The following is a 21,384-nucleotide window of genomic DNA, read 5'->3' on the forward strand; positions in this document are numbered from 1 at the left end:
CTCCCAGGATGAAGAGGGCCAAATGACCCTTGCAAACATAGTGGGTTTCAGGAACTTGAATATTCTATAATAGGAAGTAAGCATGTTTGCCCTTTGCTTCTATAGGAATCATTGTCTCATTATGTTAAACAGCAAGCAAGGCTACTCTTTGCTTCAGAGACACTATATCTTCTTAGTCTGACCACTATGCAAAGATCTTTGAAAAGAGAGCCCAGAACAAAGGGCAGTTAGTGAGTCACTCATGAGACATGTAGACACATGAGAGCCACTGAAAATCATCTCCTAACAATAACAATAATGTGAAATTATCACTAAACATAAATCACAATTTTGATAAAAATTGCATTGACTCTTTTAGGGAGGGAATTGGAATTAAGAATATCTTTCCTAATGAACAAATACTTCCCATATAAATTTGGTGCTGTTATCTATAGAATTACACACAGTCTATGATTTAAGATGGCTCAACCTACAATTTTTCAACTTTATGATGGTGAGAAAGCCATAAGCATTCAGTAGAAACAATATTTTGAATTTTGATCTCTTACTGGTCTAGCAATATGCAGTATGGTACTTTTTTGTGATGCTGGTGGTGGCAGCATGCCACAGCTCTAGTCAATCAAGTGATAACAGGGTAAACAACTGGTACAATTGTTTTTCAATTTCAGTACTAATTCAGTAAATTACATGAGACAGTCAACACTATTATAAAATAGGCTTTGCATTAGGTGATTTTGCCCAACAGTAAGCTAATGTGCATGTTCTGAGAACATTTAAGGTAAGGTAGGCTAAGTTATTATGTTTGGTAAATTAGGTGTATTAAATGCATTTTGATGATGATCTTTCAACTTATGATGGGTTTATCTGGAAGTAATCCCATCATAAATCGAGGAAGATCTATAAAGTGAATGGATGACTATCTCTCGTAATTTATGCATTAGTATTATACAATCAACCCTCAATATGTATATATTTTATTGAAATTCAAATATCTATTTCCTTTCCCCAGATTAGCTAGAATTATCATTGTTGCACAGCAACTATGTGTTCTCAGAAATAGTGCTAAGATGTTTGTTGAACAAGAAAGGATGGAAACAATTCATGGGGGATTGTATGTGAGCTGGACAGGGTCAAGAGAAGCTGGCGAGCTCCTGCTTGATATATCTTGCTGATACTGAAAGAAGGAGGCATTGTTGATATTCAGAGGGCCTTAAATTCTAGTCTGAAAAAGATTAATGCATGTTTACCATGTAATAACATGCTTTAGATAAGAAAGCTAACAAGTGTTGTATTTGGTAACATCTGTTTATATTTAATTGAGTAGTGACTTAATGGCATCCGTATGTAGAGCTGTTTCACAAAAACTACACACTGAAACACAATTTGGGAGGGAATGGAACAGTGATTTTTTCCTCAAAGGTGGTACTTTATAGTAATTTACCTCTTGTTAGCTATAAACTACAATTTTTTACACAATTTGGATAGTAAATTCTGATTTATTATAGTGATTGAATTAGTAACACAAACATTTCATAAACTTCTAATTATTTTTACAATTGTATTCTTAGCATATAAGCATATAATGAAAGAAGTCTTTTAATATGTTAATGTATCTATATGTTAATATAACATAAAAAGGAATAATGGTGTCTGAATAACAAAGCTCACAATGTGGTTACATTTAACAAACTCTAAAATAGTAATAAAAAAAAAGAGTTGGGATTTTTAAATCTAAGTTCAGAGCAAGAGAAATACTAGGATAGATAGAAATAGTCATACTATTTAGAGGTGATTTTAGTTTAAGCCATATATTAATAGAGACCAAGATTGTTACTCAAATTACATTTTGCTTCTATCTTCTCTAACCTGAAGAACTATTTCAATCTAAAAAGCAAGAGGGAAGAAAGTCCATGATGGTTGAATAATTAGCAAGAGTAATCTCTTTACATATATTCATGTATTCTGTATCCCCAAATCTTTGAATCTATAGTTTCCAAATGTAATATGCAAATGATTTACTGAAAAAAGTAATGAAGTAAGAGTTAAGAGAGCAGCTGGTTTAACCTTGAGCAATTCATTTAAACTATCTGGTATTAATTTTCTAGGCTGTGAAATGAGCTTTTTGGATTAAGAAATGTGTGGGCAAATTAGATTGATGTTATATCTACCTTCTAACCAACCAGTTGTACTTCCTGTCTATAAATAACATTGCAATTATTAGGAGTTATAATAAGTCATGATCAAAGGCATTACCTAAGACATCTTGTTCATCACCAAAAACATCTTGGCTTTTAGACTGGAGAAACATTGGAAGATAGCACACCACCTTCCAATGTGAGTGCCCTTGAGACATGGACCACATGGTATGGTGACAGTTACTGTCCAATTGATCATTGCAACTTTCCAAGTAAGGAAAGGGGGAACAGACTTTGATCGACTGTTTAGTTCTTCCTAAGGACTGTACTAATACAAATCCTTAATGAGCTAAGCTTTTATTGGCCCAGTTCTGCAAACAGAGATCTTGAAATATATTAGCAAGTAAATGGAGGAGCCAGATGTCTTTGCCATTTATTTTATATCAAATCTATTTTCTATGCAGTAAGTCACACCACTACTAAATAAAAAATTAAATGAAATAACATTGCTCTTTCTGGATGACTCATCTTTTGAATAGGCTTCATAATGACTCGAGGATAAAGATCATGGTTTATTCATTATGATCCTCTGAGCCTAGTGAAAAATCTGTACACACTAAGTGTTCATTAAATATTGTGTATACATTTTATTGAAGTTCAAATACTTGTTTCCATTCCCCAGATTAGTTAGTACTATCATAGTTGCAGAGTAACTCTGTATTCTCAGAAACAGTGCTAAGATGTTTGTTGAACAAGAAAGAATTGAAACAATTCATGGGGGAGTGCATGTGAGCTGGACAGTGTCAAGAGAAACTTGGTATATCTTGTTGACACTAAAAGAAGGATGCATTTGCTGATGATCAGAAAGTTTATGAAACATAATGGTATTTTTCTCATCAATGTATAAGATTTTTATTTAATGAAAACTTGTACCTCTCATCAGTTTTCTACTTGATGTAACAGTGCAGAACATTGAGATACTAGACATTTTAACTGGTAATAAGTGTGAGAATAGTTTTAAAACATGGAAAACCTAGATGAATTTCTGAGGACCCACACAACTATGTTTCATGGATTATTTAGGGATTAATAGTTTAAAGGATTCTCATTCAAAATAAATTTAATAAGTTTAATTAAAAATAAATCTATTATCAACAAATGCTTTATTAGAAGCATATAAAAAATAAAGAATATCATAATAGTATGGATGAAAGACTTGAAAAGTGGAAAATAAAATGGAAAGCAACAAATACTTTAGAATGATTAAAAGAAAAGTATTATATATAGAAAAAAGGAGATCCATCATGCAGATATTTCTGAATAGAGAACAAAATAAATGAACAAAAATACTAAAAAATATGACAGAAGGAAATTTATTAGAATAGTGATAGCACTGAATTTTACCAAATTAAGCAGATATAACACATTCTTGGGAAATTGATTTAAAAAAAAAAAAAAAGCAAAACAGTCAACAGGCTTCCAAGATCCAAACCAAGTGAAATAAAATACATACTTACATGACTAGCCCTAGAAATCTCCAATGAGTTTCATTATTTGATAGAAATAGTGATCTCTTATTTTTATACCAGCTCAACTTACTATTTAAGTTCAAAAGCAGCGGGTAGATTTTTTTTAACCAATAGAAATGAGGGAATATAGGAGCCATGAGTCCATTTTGAAACAACTGCTCCATGGTAAAATTCAGAGCATAAAACAAATATCGCATTTCTTACATGCATTGGATTGGTTTATATAAGTATCATTCATTCATTCTTTCAATAAAGATTTAACATTCTTCCTTTCTGAAGCAGCCGTTATGCTAGGTCCTGGTGATTCAGCAGCAAACAATTTAGCGGAGGTCCCTGATCCCATAGAGCTTACATTTTTTGTCTGGAAATTGGAGGAGGGGGGTGGAGATAAAACAATAATTTATCATGGTGACTGGCAGGTTGAGAGATCTTTCAGATAACTATTTAGAAAAGGATTCTCTGAGTAGGTGACCAGTATGCTGAAGATACTAATTGCAGCATTTGTACATGTACAAATGGTCAATAATTCATCAATATTTTGTATATTCTATATTCAGTTGCTCCCAAACTCTTCTAGGGATAAACTGGCCATAATTCTACAATTTCCTGGATTGTAGTCGTTTCTCACCATTTAAAGCTAACCTTACTTTTTTTTGTTTTGCTTATAAATTGATAACTGATTTTGTTGTATTTCTTAAATAGAAATATTTCAATTGTGCATTCATTTTAATAGCTTTATTGAAATATAATTGATATACAAAGAAATGCACATATTTAATGTGTACAATTTGATGAGTTTGAACATATGCAAACAACTTAATAATATCACCATCAAGGTAACAGACATATCTAATTTGTCCCAAAGTTTCCTTGTATCTCTTTGTATATGACTCTTAAGTATTTATATATAAAACATTAATCTCTTTTCCATTAAGATAATAAGGATATTCTTTAATCTTTTCATTAGTTGGATTCTAAAACAGTTAACTTGAGTTTGCTTTCCATGAATAAACACAATACAAGTCAAACACCTCCACTGTGTTATGTTTTAACTCATTTCTGCCAGAGTGACTCTCCCTCCTGGTCAAATAAATATGTTGGTTGGCAGGATAATTTTGCTAAGTGAAACAAATATGGTTCTTTTGTTGCAAAACATGGGGTTGAATCCTGACTCTACTCCTTTACTTGCTGTGTGACTTTAGGCAAACTACATATCTTTTCTCATACCAATGAAATGTGCATATTTGTGGCAAGACAACTGAACTAAAAATGTTTTTGCCATCACCTTTCTAATTTCTACCTTTAACATGCTAAAGGATTGGCCAAATAATAATATGGCTTTAATGTGGTACACTAATGCTCATGCTCGTTCCTAAGAATGAAAGACTGACCTACTCCATTATATCTTCGCAAAGACCAGAGCTGATTTAAGTCACTGGCTCTCCATTTCTGTTAAGAGTTCCACTTTTATTGACACTACTTAGGCTCTTTGTAACTCACTTTTAACTTTTCTCTATCATTTATCTTTTGTTCTTTTGACTGTTCCAGCCTCTCTTCCATATAATTCTCACTTTTTTTGTTCAATTGCTTGCTGATGTGAGTGTTGTTATTCACCTGGTAGGAAGCATAACGATTTCTGAAGCATTAAGCATAATCCTTTTTCTTATGTTATGCTTGGTTATCTTCAGTTGCTAGATGTTCACAGGTCACTTTTACAGAGCCATAAACATTTTGTTAGTTTCTCCTTCCTTCCCTTTTACTTTCTTACTCTTCCTCTCTCCCTTCCTCCCTTCCTCCCAATCTTCCTTCTTTCCCCCTTCTTGTTCTCCTATAATTCTGATTGTACTTCTTTCTTTAGCCTTAAGGAAGTCTAAAGTTAGACTTCTAAATAACTGAGATGAAACTGTATTTCAAATATATCATGTATATAATTTATATGTATATAGAGTTCAGAAATAACTTTACTCAATTGTACATATTTATACACTAAGAACATTAACCATATAAAATATCTAGTCAAATTTGAATTTTAAATAAACAACAGATAATTCTTTCGTGTATGTCCCAAATATTGCATGGGATATACTTATACTAAAAATTATTTGTTGTTTATCTGAAATTCACATTTAACTGTATTTTTATTTGCTAAATTTGGCAATCTTAACCTAAGTATTTCTTACAGGCCTGATAAATTAGTTTTTTAATCAAGCAGTGTTAAAAATCATTTTATAGTTTTGAATGTTAAAGCTATGTCAGTTGTCCACCAGGGAGATGTAAACAACATTTACATCAGGAAAATTAGAAATTGCCAAATATAACATGACAAAATTCTTTATGACCTATATTATACCTGTCACAATAAAACTACCTATTTTCACTTTATAATAATTGAATATATTGTTGTATTATTTATTATAACCTATCTCTATTTTATTGGAATTAGAAACAGAGACATTTATTTACAAATAGATAAATAGCCACCTTATACTGAATCAATATACTGACTTATTCTAAAACACTTAGAAATTTATTGATATCCTTGAGCAACAGATAATACAGAAGAAAAACTAAATAAGGAAGTTTGCAATGAGAAGCAAATGCTAAATCAGAAGGAACTTAAGTGGGGATGGGAAACATGATTTTTTTTTTCTCTTTCTATAAAAGTATTTCTTATGGTAGAACAATTTCACATATATGTTAACATAACAGGCTATTTTTAAATAGAAGCCCTCTTTTAAATTATAAAATCCATAAAGAAAATTGATCATCATGTGTTGCTGCACCTACGCAAAAAAAAAAAGAAAAAAAATCATTGACAGGCTTCAAAGCCTTCCTCCTCCTCTCAGACATGCACATTATGATGACCTCTAGTGGTAAAGACAAGCAAATGTGCCAGCATACGCAGACACACCCAGACACACAGGCATAGAATAGCTTTTAATCAAGAAGCCTCATGTAGGTATAAAAACTCACCTTACTATTACATCAATCCATGTGCTCTTCTGAATTCAATTCAGGGTAATATAAAATATAATTTAATATACTTAGTATAGGCAGATTATGAAACTTACTAAACTAACAGAGAAAATAGATTAAAATACATTTGTATCTAGTACATAGTAACACAATTTTAATTTTTGACTTCTTAACAATACAGGTATTGATTATGACTTTGAGTTAACATCAATTTATACATTCACAGAAGCTGAGAAATTTAGAATACTTCAGAAATTATCTGACTCAAACTCTTTATTTGACAAGTAGAATATATTGAGCAGAGAATGATTGGCAGGCTTGCTTAAATTCCATCAGCTATTTATTGACAAAGCTAGAACTAAGAAACATCTCTAATACTACCATCTCAATGCAGTTTCTAATATCCACCAGTGCCTCCTAATTAACAGTTCACAATATTTGCTATAAGAGGAAAAAAAGAGCAGAACCTTGTGGTTTTGTATAGGGACCCAATATTCATTAAAGAAAGTCTATACCTTTCCTGAAGGAAGGTATTAATCATATTCTCTACAGACTATATTCATACCCTAAGAAGCAGGAAATAAGGTCCTATATTCTGATTAAGGTTAAGATATAGCTATGTATATATATCAATGACAAATAAAATTGAGGAAATTATTAAAATTGAATTTAATAACCTTAAGCCATTATGTTATAATAAAATAGGATCAAGAAATATAATAATAATATGAAAATATAGATTTCATTTGAATAGAGAACATTTTACATTAAATTTTAGTATGACATTTTAGTAAGAGCTCAAAATATTTAAATAATTATGATGTAATAATGGACTTTTTAAAATTAAAAAAAACTGGGGGATATTTTAGAGAAGATTCAAATCATAGATAAGAAAATGAATTACCTATGCTCTTCAAAGCCCCCAGAAACCTTGAAATTTAACATTTTATGGGAAATGTATTTATGGATTATTTTGTTTAAACAAATTGTAGGCTCATAAGCAGATTTCAAATACATTTTTCTGTTCTTGGTCAGTATCCCATATCATGAGTTTTCATATTTTTAATTTCACTTTTAAATGGAGGTACTTGAATGGCTTCTGATAAGGTGTTTATATATATATATATATATTTTAATGATTCACAAATTATTTTAGCTATGAAAAACTACATAATTTTGGTTTGGAAATTTGATCAAAATGACAAAGGTCATATGCACTTGGAAGCTTCACTGAATATTTTGCTTTGTAGTAAAACTCCCATTCCTGGTTGTTTTCAAGAAGTAGTTGAATGACTACCTATTAAGAATAGCTAAATTAATTTTTTCTTTGGGTGAGAGCACCCCCTCCCTTTCCACTTAATGAAGTGTCTCTCTAAATTTTGGATTAACAGTTCAGTCCTCACTGTCCTATGAAGTTTACTCCCAATGCAATTTAAATGAAAATTAAAAATTAATAAAAATTTCATGTAAACAATATCCAATATTTAACTTCATTGTCTTATTTCCAAGGCTTAAGAATCATCTAAGATTCTCTAAAGATATAAAATAAGTTATTTTTTTTACTAATTTTTATTAATTACTATTGGAGTATGGTTGCTTTAAAATATTGTGTTAGCCTCCACTGAACAGCAAAATGGATCAACCATGCACATAGAGATATCCCTTCATGTTTGGACTTCCCTCCCATTTAGGTTACCACAGTGCATTAGGTAGAGTTCCCGGTGCTATATAGTATGTTCCCATCAGTTGTCTATTTTATACATAGTATCAATAATGTATATGTGTCAATCCCTGTTTCCCAACTCCTCCCACCCCACCCCTTTCCCCCTTGGTCTCCATACATTTGTTCTCAACGTCTATGTCTCTGTTTCTGCTTTGCAAATAAGATCATCTATCTATACCATTCTTCTAGATTCCTTATATATATATGTTATTATACAATATTTGCTTTTCTCTTTATGACTTCACTCTGTATGACACTCTCTAGGTCCATCCACGTCTCTACAAATGACCCAGTTTCATTCCTTTTTAATGCTAAGTAATATTCCATTTTATATAAGTACCATATCTTCTTTATCCATTCATCTCTCAATGGACATTAGGGTGTTTCCATGTCCTGGCTATTGTAAATAGTGTTGCCATGAACGTTGGGGTACATGTGTTTTTTTGAATTATGGTTTTCTCTGAGTATATGCCCAGTAGTGGGATTGCTGGGTCATATGGTAGTTCTATTTTTAGTTTTTAGGGAACCTCTATATTGTTTTCCATAGTGGCTATATCAATTTACATTCCCGCCAACAGAGCAAGAGGGTTCCCTTTTCTCCACACCCTCTCTAACATTTATTGTTTGTGGATATTTTGATGATGGCCATTCTGATCAGTGTGAGGTAGTACCTCATAGTAGTTTTGATTTGCATTTCTCTAATAACTAACGATGTTGAGCATCTTTTCATATGTTTGTTGGCCATCTGTATGTCTTCTTTGGAGAAATGTCTATTTAGGTCTTGCACCCGTTTTTGGATTGGGTTATTTGGTTTTTTTGATATTGAACTGCATGAACTGCTTGTATATTTTGAAGATTAATCCTTTGTCAGTTGCTTCATTTGCAAATATTTTCTCCCATTCTGTGCATTGTATTTTCTTCTTGCTTTTGGTTTCCTTTGCTGTGCAAAAGCTTTTAAGTTCCATTAGTTCCCATTTGTTTATTTTTGTTTTAATTTTCATTACTCTAGGAGGTGGGTCAAAAAAGATGTTGCTGTGATTTATGTCAAAGAGCGCTCTGCCTATGTTTTCCTCTAAGACTTTTATAATGTCTGGCCTTACATTTAGGTCTTTAATCCATTTTGAGTTTATTTTTGTGTATGGTGTTAGGGAGTGTTTTAATTTCATTTTTTACCACGGAGCTGTCCAGTTTTCCCAGCACCACTTATTGAAGAGGCTGTCTTTTCTCAAATGTATATTTTTACCTCCTTTGCCATATATTAGGTGACCTTAGTGTATGGGTTTATCTCTGGGCTTTCCATCCTGTTCCACTGGCCTATATTTCTGTTTTTGCACCAGTACCATACTGTCTTGATTACTGTAGCTTTGTAGTATAGTCTGAAGTCAGGGAACCTGATTCCTCTAGCTCCGCTTTTCATTTCAAGATTGCTTTGGCTATTCAGGGTCTTTTGTGTTTCCATACAAATTGTAAAATTTTTTGATCTAGTAATGTGAAAAATGCCATTGATAATTTGATATGGATTGCATTGAAACTGTATATTGCTTTGGGTAGCATAGTCATTTTCACAATATTGATTCTTCCAATCCAGGAACATTGTCTATCTCTCCATCTGTTTATGTCATCTTTGATTTCTTTCATAAGTGTTTTACAGTTTTCTGAGTACAGGTCTTTTACCTCCTTCAGTAGGTTTATTCCTAGATATTTTATTCTTTCTGTTGCAGTGGTAAATGGGATTGTTTCCTTAATTTCTCTTTCTGCCCTTTTATTATTAGTGTATAGGAATGCAAGAGATTTCTGTGCATTAATTTTCTATACTGCAGCTTTAACAAATTCATTGATGAGCTCTAGTAGTTTTCTGGTAACATCTTTAGGATTTTCTAGGTATAATATCATGTCACCTGCAAGCAGTGACAGTTTTCTTCTTTTCCAATTTGGGTTCCTTTTATTTCTTTTTCTTCTCTGATTGTCATGGCTAGGACCTCCAAAACTATGTTAAATAATAGTGATGAGAGTGGGCATCCTTGTCTTTTTCCTGATCTTACAGGAAATGTTTTCACTTTTTCACCATTGAGAATAATGTTTGCTGTGGGTTTGTCATATATAGCCTTTATTATTTTGAGGTAGTTTCCCTCTATGGCCACTTTCTGGAGAGTTTTTATCATAAATAGGTGTTGAATTTGGTTGAAAGCTTTTTCTGCTTCTACTGAGATGATCATATGGTTTTTATTCTTTAATTAATTAATGTCGTGTACCACATTGATTGATTTCTGTATATTAAAGAATCCTTGCATCTCTGGAATAAATCCCACTTGAACATGGTGTATGATCTTTTCAATGTGTTGCTGGATTCTGTTTGCTAGTATTCTGAGGATTTTTGCATCTAAGTTCATCAATGATATTGTCCTGTAATTTTCTTTTTTCGTGATATCTTTTGTTTTGGTATCAGGGCGATGGTAGCCTCGTAGAATGAGTTTGGGAGTGTTCCAACCTCTGCAATTTTTTGGAACAGTTTCAGAAGGGTAGGTGTTAACTTTTCCCTAAATGTTTGATAGAATTCACCTGTGAAGCCATCTGGTCCTGGACTTTTGCTTGTTGGAAGATTTCTAATCAGAGTTTCAATTTCAGTACTTGTGATTGGTCTGTTTATATTTTCTATTTCTTCTTGGTTCAGTCTTGGAAGGTTGTACTTTTGTAAGAATTTGTCCATTTCATCCAGGTTGTCCATTTTATTGGCATATAGTTTCTTGTAGTACTCTCATATGATCGTTTGTATTTCTATGGTGCCAGTTGTAACTTCTCCTTTTTCGTTTCTAAATTTTACTGATTTGAGTCCTCTCTTTTTCTTGATGACTCTGGCTAAAGGTTTATAAATTTTGTTTATCTTCTCAAAGAACCAGCTTTTAGTTTTATTGATCTTTGCTACTGTTTTCTTCATTTATATTTCATTTATTTCTGCTCTGATCTTTATGATTTCTTTCCTTCTACTAAATTTGGGTTTTGTTTCTTCTTCTTTCAGTAGTTGCTTTAAGTGTAAGGTTAGGTTCTTTGTTTGAGATTTTTCTTGTTTCTTGAGATAGGATTATATTGCTATAAACTTCCCTCTTAGAACGGCTTTTGCTGTGTCCCATAGGTTTTGGGTCATCGTGTTTTCATTGTCACTTGTTTCCAGGTATTTTTTAGTTTCCTTTTTAATTTCTTCAGTGATCTCTTGGTTATTTAGTAGCATATTGTTTAGCCTCCATGTGTTTGTATTTTTTATGGTATTTTCCTGTAATTGCTTTCTAATCTCATAACGTTGTGGTCAGAAAAGATACTTGATATGATTTCAATTTTCTTAAGTTTACCAAGGCTTGACTTGTGACCCAAGATGTTATCTATCCTGGAAAATGTTCCATGAACACTTGAGAAGAAAGTGTATTCTACCACTTTCGGGTGGAATGTCCTATAAATATCCACTTAAATGATATTTATATCTATTGTGTCATTGAAAGCTTGTGTTTCCTTATTTATTTTCTGTTTGGTTAATCTGTTCATTGGTGTAAGTGGGGTGTTAAAGTGCCCCACTATTTTTGTGTTACTGATGATTTCTTCTTTTATGGCTGTTAGCATTTGTATTATGTATTGAGGTGCTCCTATGTTGGGTGCATCAATATTTACAATTGTTATATCTTCTTCTTAGATTGATCATTATGTAGTGTCCTTCTTGTCTCTTGTAATAGTCTTTATTTTAAAGTCTATCTCATCTAATATGAGTATTGTTGGGTACATCAATATTTACAATTGTTATATCTTCTTCTTGGATTTATCCTTTGATCATTATATAGTGTCCTTCCTTGTCTCTTGTAATAGTCTTTATTTTAAAGTCTATCTCATCTGATATGAGTATTGCTACTACAGCTTTCTTTTGATTCCTATTTGCATGGAATATCTTTTTCCATCCCCTCACTTTCATTCTGTATGTGTCCCTTGGTCTGAAGTGGGTCTCTTGTAGACAGCATATATACAGGTCTTATTTTTGCATGCATTCAGCTAGTCCGTGTCTTTTGGTTGGAGCATTTAATCCATTTACATTTAAGGTAATTATAGATATGTACATTCCTATTATTATTATCTTAATTGTTTTGGGTTTGTTCTTGTAGTTTATTTATTTATTTATTTTTTCCTTGTGTTTCTCACATACAGAAGTTCCTTTAGCATTTGTTGTAATGCTGGATTGGTGGTGCTGAATTCTTTTAGCTTTTGCTTCTCTATAAAGCTTTTGATTTTTCTGTCAATTATGAATGAGATCCACACTAGGTAGAGAAATCTTGGTTGCAGGGTTTTCCCTTTTATCACTTTAAATATGTCCTGCCATTCCCTTCTATCCTGCAAAGTTTCTGCTGAAAAATCAGCTGATAAACTTATGGGTATTCCCTTGTAGGTCATTTGTTGCATTTCCGTTGTTGCTTTTAATAGTTTTTCTTTGTATTTAATTTTTGTTAGTTTGATTAATATGTATCTTGGCATGTTTCTCCCTGGGTTTATCCTGTATGGAAATCTCTGCACTTTTCTTGATTGACTATTTCTTTTACCATGTTAGGGAAGTTTTTGACTATAATCTTTTCAGATATTTTCTCAGGTCCTTTTCCTTTCTCTTCTTCTTCTGGGATCCCTATAATTCGAATGTTGGTGCACTTGACGTTGTCCCAGAGGTCTCTGATACTGTTCTCAATTCTTTTCATTCTTTTTTCTTTATTCTGTTCCTTGGCAGTTATTTCTACCTTTCTACTTTCCAGCTCACTTTTTCTTTCTTCTGCATCAGTTATTCTGCTGTTGATTCCTTCTTGTGTATTCTTCATTTCAGTCATTTTGTTATTCATAACTGATTGTTTGTTCTATAGTTCTTTAGGTCCTTGTTAAACATTTCTTGTATTTTCTCTATTCTATTTCCTAGATCTTGGATCATCTTTATTATCATTACTCTGAATTCTTTTCTGATAGCTTGCCTATTTTCTCTTTATTTATTTGGTCTTGTGGGATTTTATCTTGCTCCTTTGTCTGCACCGTATTTCTCTGTTATTTCATTTTCTCTAACCTACTGTGTTTATGGTCTTCTTTTTTCAGGCTGCAGGGTTGTAGTTTCTCTTGTGTCTTTTGACTGACCACTGTTGAGTGAGTTAGGTCCAGGGGCTTGTGCAGGCTTCCTCGTGGGAGGGCCTGGTGTCTGCACTCTGGTGGGTGGAGCTGAGTCTTTTCCATCTGATGGGCAGGGCTGCATCAGGTGGTGTGTTTTAGGGGTGTCAGTGAGCTTAGTATGACTTTAGGTAGCCTGTTTACTGATGATGAAGCTCTGTTCCTGTCTTGCTGGTTGTTTGGTGTGAGGTGTTTAGCACTGTAGCCTGCAGGCAGTTTCGTGGGGCTGGGTCCTGTGTTGATATGGATACCTTCAAGAAGGTGCCAATTAATATTCACTGGGCTCAGGAATTCTCTGTTGTTCCAGCATCCTGGACTCTATTTTCCCTCCCCAGAGGCCCAGGCCTGACCCCTGGTTGGGGAACCAGGAGGCTGTAAGCTGCACAGTGCAGCCCAATAAAAAATAGAGAAAATAAAAGAAAAAAGAAAAATAAAACAAAACCCAAGCAAACAAACAGAAAAACAAACAGAGAAACAAAGCTCAGGGCAAATAGCAAGAACAGCAGCAAACAAATAGCAGCAACAGCAACACAACACTCTCTCTCTCTCTCTCTCTCTCTCTCTCTCTCTCTCTCTCTCACACACACACACACACACACACACACACACGAAAAAAAAATAACCAAGGGAACACAACCAAACAAGAGTATTCTACTATGAGAACAGTTGATAAGGATTATACTAATGAAAACAAAGAATGAAAAATAAAACAGAAACAGAGGCAAGCAAACAACAACAAAAAATCAAATAAAACATAGAATATACAACTAAAAAGAACTGAAAAAAAGAGAAAGAGAAAAAATATATATAAAAAAATGAAGAACAAAAACAAGAGAAAAGCCACAGAGCAACAAAAAAGTAAAGGAAAAATATAAAAATAAAGACATATATATTAAGAAAATAACACAAGATTAAAAAATAAAAAAATAAAAGTAGAAAATCAAAACTGAAAGATAAAAAATAATAAAAGCAACAACACCAACAACTGAACAAAATGAAACAAACCAACAAAGAATAATAGTAATAAGAATATTTTCCTGGAGCCGCCTCCCCAGGAGGCCTTCCAATACCTCTAAGTAGGTCTCTGGACCTGCTGTGGACACATTGGGCCAGTTCAGACTCTGATCTGGCTCAATTCCTGTGTGTATTTGCCCCCAAAGTCCCGTGCTGTGAAGGTTAGACTGTTCTAAGGTGTTGAAACACTCTTTGTCTATTCAGGTATTCTGCAAATGCAGGATTTACCCAGCTGATCTTGGAGATTTAATTCACAGCTTGCACTACTACATAGAAAGATCTGTGTTTCTCTTCTTTAGTTGCACCACCCCTTGGGCTCAGCTTGGTTTTAACCCCACCTCTGCATGTGTGCGCCCTCAGGTGTCTGATCCTTGTCCAGGTAAGTGGGAGTGAAAGCCATGGCTGCTTGGGGCACAGTTGGGTACTCCCAGTAGCTGCAGTGGCAGGAGCTGGCATATGGGAACGTCGTTGACCCCACCCCTCACAGCGCTTCTCAACAATGGTGCCTCGCTTTCCAAGCAGATCATGCTTCCTCTTGAGCATTCCTGCCCATGTGTCCCCTTACTCCCGTCCCTTCTATTGTGTATGTGCAGCCAACTGCGTTTCTCTCTCTAGGTCTGTTCTTTCAACCCCATGCTTTAGCCGTCCAACCATGCCAGCTTCAGCAGACTCTCCCCCCAGGCAGGGGCGTCCAGGGCTGATTCCCAAGGAAGTTTTGGGGTGGGCAGTGCTCAGGCCGCTGGAGCCTACACAGGCAGAGTCAACCCCAGTCCAAGGGCTGGGCACCCCTCCCAATGCCTGCAGAGGCTGAAGAAGCCACCTAAGGGGGTTATAATGGCGGCTCCGCCCCTTGCATGTTGCTCGACAATGATGCCTTGCTATGGTGTCTCAGGCTTTTTCCACAGACCTTCCCAGTTGTGGTGCCCCTTGCTCTTGTCCCTTCAGGCTGTCTTTTCACAGCCAAGAGCTGTCCTGTTCCTGGGTCTGCACTCCAAATCCCTCCTTCCGGCACCCAGCCCCCCTTTGCAACAGGCAACTCATGATTTAGGCTGGAATGCGCAGAGTTGCTGTGTTGATCATACGTGTGGTTCTTACTTTGCCTGGCCTTCCACAGACCGTCTGCTGCATTCTCCTTTGATCCCCCAAAGTTCCTTTTCTGTCCCAGCTGATTTCCCCTCCATGAGGGAGTCTTTCTTAATGTGGGTATCTCTCCTCACCTGCAGCCTCCCACCAGGGTTGCTGGTCTTTTTTTTGATTCCTCTTTTCTTTTTTCCTTTCTTTTATTCTTTTAGGTGTCCAAAGTCTACTGCTACCATTCAGCAAGAGCTCTGTGGGAAATGTTCCATTTGTTTTTGATCAACTTGTGAGGAGCGACAAATTCCACATCCTCCTATTCTGCCATCTTGACTCCCCCCTCAAAAGTTGTCTTTAAATTAACTACACTAAGAATTTTTTTTAAAGTAAAAGTAATTAAAAACGAGTAAGTGCAGATGTAACATTGATATAGACAAAATCCCAAAAGTGTTATTATGAATATATATATATATATATATATATATTCTTGCTCTAGAATTATTTACTGTAACGTTTAAATTGTATTTGTGGGTAGTATATTTGGTTGTCCTATAGAAACTATAAGAATCTAAAGCAAGGCATAAAATATTTTTCTGACTTCTTGGGTTAATAGGATGATGATTTTACTTAGACATATATGATGATACTGATGTTGAAGAAAATATTGGGTATAAAAATTTAGATAATTTTTTCTAATTCATTTTTAAGAATTTTTTAGATAAATTTTAATCTTACTGAGAATAATCACATATTTTACCAAAAAATAAATAAGTATTAACTATAGTGTCAAATTACAATTTACATACACTGACTAATACTCTTATATTGAAATCACACTGCTTACATTTTTATTATATAAACAAAAATTCTGTTTTAGTCTTAGCTCATTTGAAATGACTATAGCTATTTTTTCAAGGAAGAAATAAATTCTTGTAAGTCTCCATATTCCCAACATTGATTACTTTATAATTTACAGTGAATGAGTCACTTATTTTGACCTTGTGAATGACATAAAAACACAACCTTTCCAATGTAAACAGAATGATACATCTTAGTGATATTAATAAAACAATGACAACATTTAACATATATGGTAGGGAAAATGAATCTTTTGGAGGGATTTTATAAATGTGTATGGATACTAACTGCGTATTAGACTAACATGGTGATTGAAATGCCCTCCTTTTCAACAGAGGGGTGAAAGTGAGTCAGAGAATGAAAGATGTAGTGGACAATCAAGTTCAATATAATATTAAGTTTCTTAATAACAGTAAGCAGTATATTAATTATTCTGCCTACTCCAGCATTCAGGGAATTAGAGATAAGTGAGGTTAAATCATTTCAAAATGAAGAAACATACAATTGAAGCACTAGATAATATAGAACTAAGATTATTTTACATCTTTTCTTATCTTTCTATTACTGTCTTTCCTCTAATTATAACTATACTGCTATGGGTTAATTCACTTTTATTTTTGGTCTTATATGTAGAAAAAGGACATTTCAACTTAGATGTTTAGTTTCTCATTACTGTTGGAAATTAGCTTATAAAATATTTTCTGAACTCTGTAAGTTTGGATTCTGAGTCAATGCCTCTAATCTAAAATAGTCACTTCTATGTCATACATTTTTATTGTGATCTTACAGCTTTATGGATGCCAATCGAATTTCCATTTTATTTTCCATTTCCTTTTCTTTCCCTGTGAACTAATAAAAAGTGCATTTAATATACTGTGTAATAGTTCAAAAGGGATTAATTGTATTTTGATAAAAATGTTAAAGACTGCCATTCTATAGCTCCTTTTCATTTGCTAAGAAATGAAAACCTTTATCATTTCTGTTAATACCAGTAAAATACACAGTACTTGTTCCTCTCCAATACAAACTATTAGGAATGTTCTCATAGTGTCCTCACTCTGAACATTTCTAACTCTGTTTTCTTTTTTAACTTCTTTTGTTAACTGGAGTCCCAAATGAGTCTTTGCTGCCTGCTTGCCTGTGTATAACATGCAACAGTCACATGCTGTAATGATACCTTATGTTGTTTAGCATTTAAACATTTAAATATCTCACCACTCACCAAGCTATAAGTCTGATGATCCACAGAGTATTATTCAATTTTATTCTGCTATAATTATTTATATGGCATGAGTGAAACAGCAACAAAACTATTTCTTAAACCGAGTTGTTTGTTCACAGTGTTTTCTTGCATGTCTAACTAGTTTATAATGAATCTTTTTCTTTAAAAAGTGAAATAAGCTGTGAATCAGTCAGAATACATGTGTTTTTTACCTTTGTCTACTAGGCACATGACTTATTTAACATCACTGACCCTCAACCTCCTCTTCTGTATAATGAGGAATTTGAAGAACAGAACCTTAAAAATTTCCTTCCAACTTATAAATGCCATGTCTAGGTTGAAAATGATGTATAAGCATAGTAAAAGGGGGAGGTTTCAATGGACTGGCATGAAGAATAATTGGAGACCAAAAAAGAACATAGGCATGCACACATATTGGAGGCTACTGCAGTGGTTAGTCATGAAATGACAAGGGTATGAATTTATAAGGAACAGTGATAAACTACAGGTGCAGGTGAAGGAATGAATCACAGTAGTATTGGACAGAAAGACATGACAGCTACTGGTGACTTATTCAGCATGGAGCATAAATTAGTATTAGAGTCAAAGGTGTGTTCAAGATTTAGTGGAAAAGTTGGTCTAGATTGAAATGAGGAAACTAAGGGGGTACATCATCTAAGGAAAAGGTGGTGAACTTGTTTGGGAACATACTGAGTTTTAGGTGAAAGTGATGATATGAATTCTAGGCCATGGGGTTGAGCTTAAGGCTGGAGATATGAAAATCACCAGAGTAGAAGTAACGGACAAAACTTTCTGAGGGAGATGGTAGAGTGAGAGAAGAGCAGCATTAGACTCTGAGCTTCTGCAAATCCTGGTATGTGTTGTAGCATACCAAGGTCTCTGGGAAGAATATAATTGTAGTGCTGGAGAAATGGCCTCATAGGGTGATGGACACAACTGTGGGCACAGACAAAGCTCCCCCCATAGCCTAATGGTATAAAAGGCTGTATACCCACTATTTCTTTTCTTCTTTCAACTGGTGTGCTCCTCATACTTCCCATTCATTTGGACCTCCAAACTTCAGATAATCCATGATAAAGAAATAATAGGGAGGCACTGGAGGCTATCTCCACTCACCCACTTATATCAAAATCTTGCCTCTAAGATTTGCAATGCTAGCTATTTCCTTATGTTGATAGTAAATCCACATGAAAACAAATTTAAAGTCCAAGACTTCATTTTCATCTGTCTTAGACCTTAACCAACTGAGGTGGTCTATCTTAACTCATTTCACTTTTACCTTTTTACATCCTCAATTGCTTGGTTTTTAATAGTGGTTAATGAAGGGGAATGAATGAACAAATAAATGAGCAGAAAACCAAATATTTGAGAAACACTCATAGTTATGGAGGTAAAAAGAGAGCGTAAGTCAATGAAGAAAATGGAAAAAAATCATACTTTCTTAACAGACTGATAAGAGCTAGCAACTTCTCAATTTTACCATGTGTATGAATCATGGGGGATCTTGGTACAGCCAGAGACTCAACATTTCTGACAAGCTCTCAGACCTTAAGTTTCTACCAGGGAGCATGCCTTAGGTGACAAGGCTTTAGATGATTGTTCTATACATGCATGCCCCTGCAAATAAAAGACGCATGAGAAAATGCCCATAGCTCAGCACTAATTCAATATTCTCTGAATTAAAAACAAGCAAACAATAAAAACACTGCAGATTCAACTGACGGAAGTAGGGGAGAAAGCACATTAATTGATATGATAGAAGAATGAACAAGTTTATGTAACTTTCCAAAGCTATAAATTCCTTTCTAAGGCTCTAGTTTATTAAGTTCAATGATGGTTGTAATATATTATTTACCTCCAATATTATTTTAGGTAGTTATTATTATTCACACATCCCAGCATCCCACTCAACTGCTCACTTTTAAGTATCTGTCATTTGCTTCTTCTTGTGAGTTATATCATTTGCTTCCTCAGACCCTTTCTCTCCTATGTAATAGTCTATTGAATTGCTATTAACCTTCACCAGGGGCAATTATTCCTTTCTTCTGACTTCCTTATTCATTTTTTCAGTCTCTTTTGGATTCTCTGTTCTCCATTCACATGTAATTCCGAGATTGTTCATTAGTTTTGTGAAATTGTGAGAAGAAAGAATTTGAGAGAAAGCACAGTGAGAGCCAAGAGCTGGGAGGAAAAATTTCATTAACATTAAAAGGAATGGTGATATTCTATATCTTGACTTACTGTGGATAGGAAAACAAGTCCTTCTCCAAGAAGATCACCAACTAAGAAGCTAACACTAGTAAGATATGAGAATAGAAACTTCTTCATAATTCTACCCTTTAAAAGATAATCCTGTTTAACAGATGAGAAATGAAATAACAAATTCACCTAATAAAGGAAGTGATTACATTTCCATAGGTACCCAGCTGAGTCCACATGGAGAATTGTTATATCAGGCATATCGTACTAGCACAGATACAAGGTCTACAAAGAGCATAGATATTAAATGCTTAATGGAACATATGAAGGAAAAAATATAAGAACTTCTACGTGGTAACTATTTCCACAGAACTAGCAAGTATACAAAAAGGTAGTGATAATTCAATCATCTCCTCCTAAGAAAATTTTTAAGATAAAGTCTAAAGCCTGAAACGTACTCAAGACTCTGATTTGACCTCTACATATCCATGCAACTTCTGACCTTGACCTTCCTTTATAACACCTTGGCCTCCAGCCCTGACAAACCATTTGTAGTTCTCCAGATCTTGTGTTTATACCTCCGTTGCACACAGGTCTGAAGTATCCTTCCTTCTTTTAACTGCCTATTAATTTTTTACTTTTTCTTCAAGATACCCTTTGAGAACCACTACTTTTGTGATGTATTGTCCAAGGACCTCAGGGAAAATCAACTATTTCTTCCACCTTGTTCTATATCATCTTGCATACATAATTACCTGAGTCCTTACAACATTGCTATAATTATTATATGTCTGTCTCAGTATTTTATTTCTGTATTCTGGAACTTTGAATATTCATTCATTTCAGTATATTCATTTATATATTCATTGCTCATTGAATGCTCACTAATGAATTTTTTAAAGTTTGTAAAAAATGTTATGATTACTAATCACTAATTTGAGATTATCTTTTGAATTTAGGATTCCCTACTTTCATTTCCCTTACGATGGGTCTCCAAGGACACCTCACTAGTACAGGCCCTTACAGTTTCACAGCTGGACTTAAACACTGTTTTAACTCTCTTTGAGCCCAGTCTTCCCCATGGCCAATTTTATGCATAATTTTGAAGATAATCTTCAGTAGATACCTATTCTTATATAAAATGTTTTAGCAATCATTGTTCACCTATTTAACTGAATGTTAACTAAATATTTCATTGCCGGCCCTTCCCCATATCTTGCCTTCCATAAATACCCTGTTAATGTATCTCTCTGTTCTGAGCTCAGCTATTTTCTTTGACAAACAGGTTGCTTGCAGTGAGAAATCCCTCCTTGTTGATAGGTCAGCAGCATTTAACTTGCATTCCACTTCCTTGATAAAGTCTTCTAATATTCTGGCTCATTTAGCAAGGACTTCACCATTTAGAACTGTTTTCTCATGTAAATCTTGTGTAAGTTTGTTTTACCTCCCTCCCTTCAATGC

The sequence above is a fragment of the Aethalodelphis obliquidens genome, unplaced genomic scaffold (assembly GCF_003676395.1).
Source record: "Aethalodelphis obliquidens isolate GAN/ISIS:26980383/991018 unplaced genomic scaffold, ASM367639v1 scaffold68, whole genome shotgun sequence".
In the NCBI taxonomy this organism is placed as follows: Eukaryota; Metazoa; Chordata; class Mammalia; order Artiodactyla; family Delphinidae; genus Aethalodelphis; species Aethalodelphis obliquidens.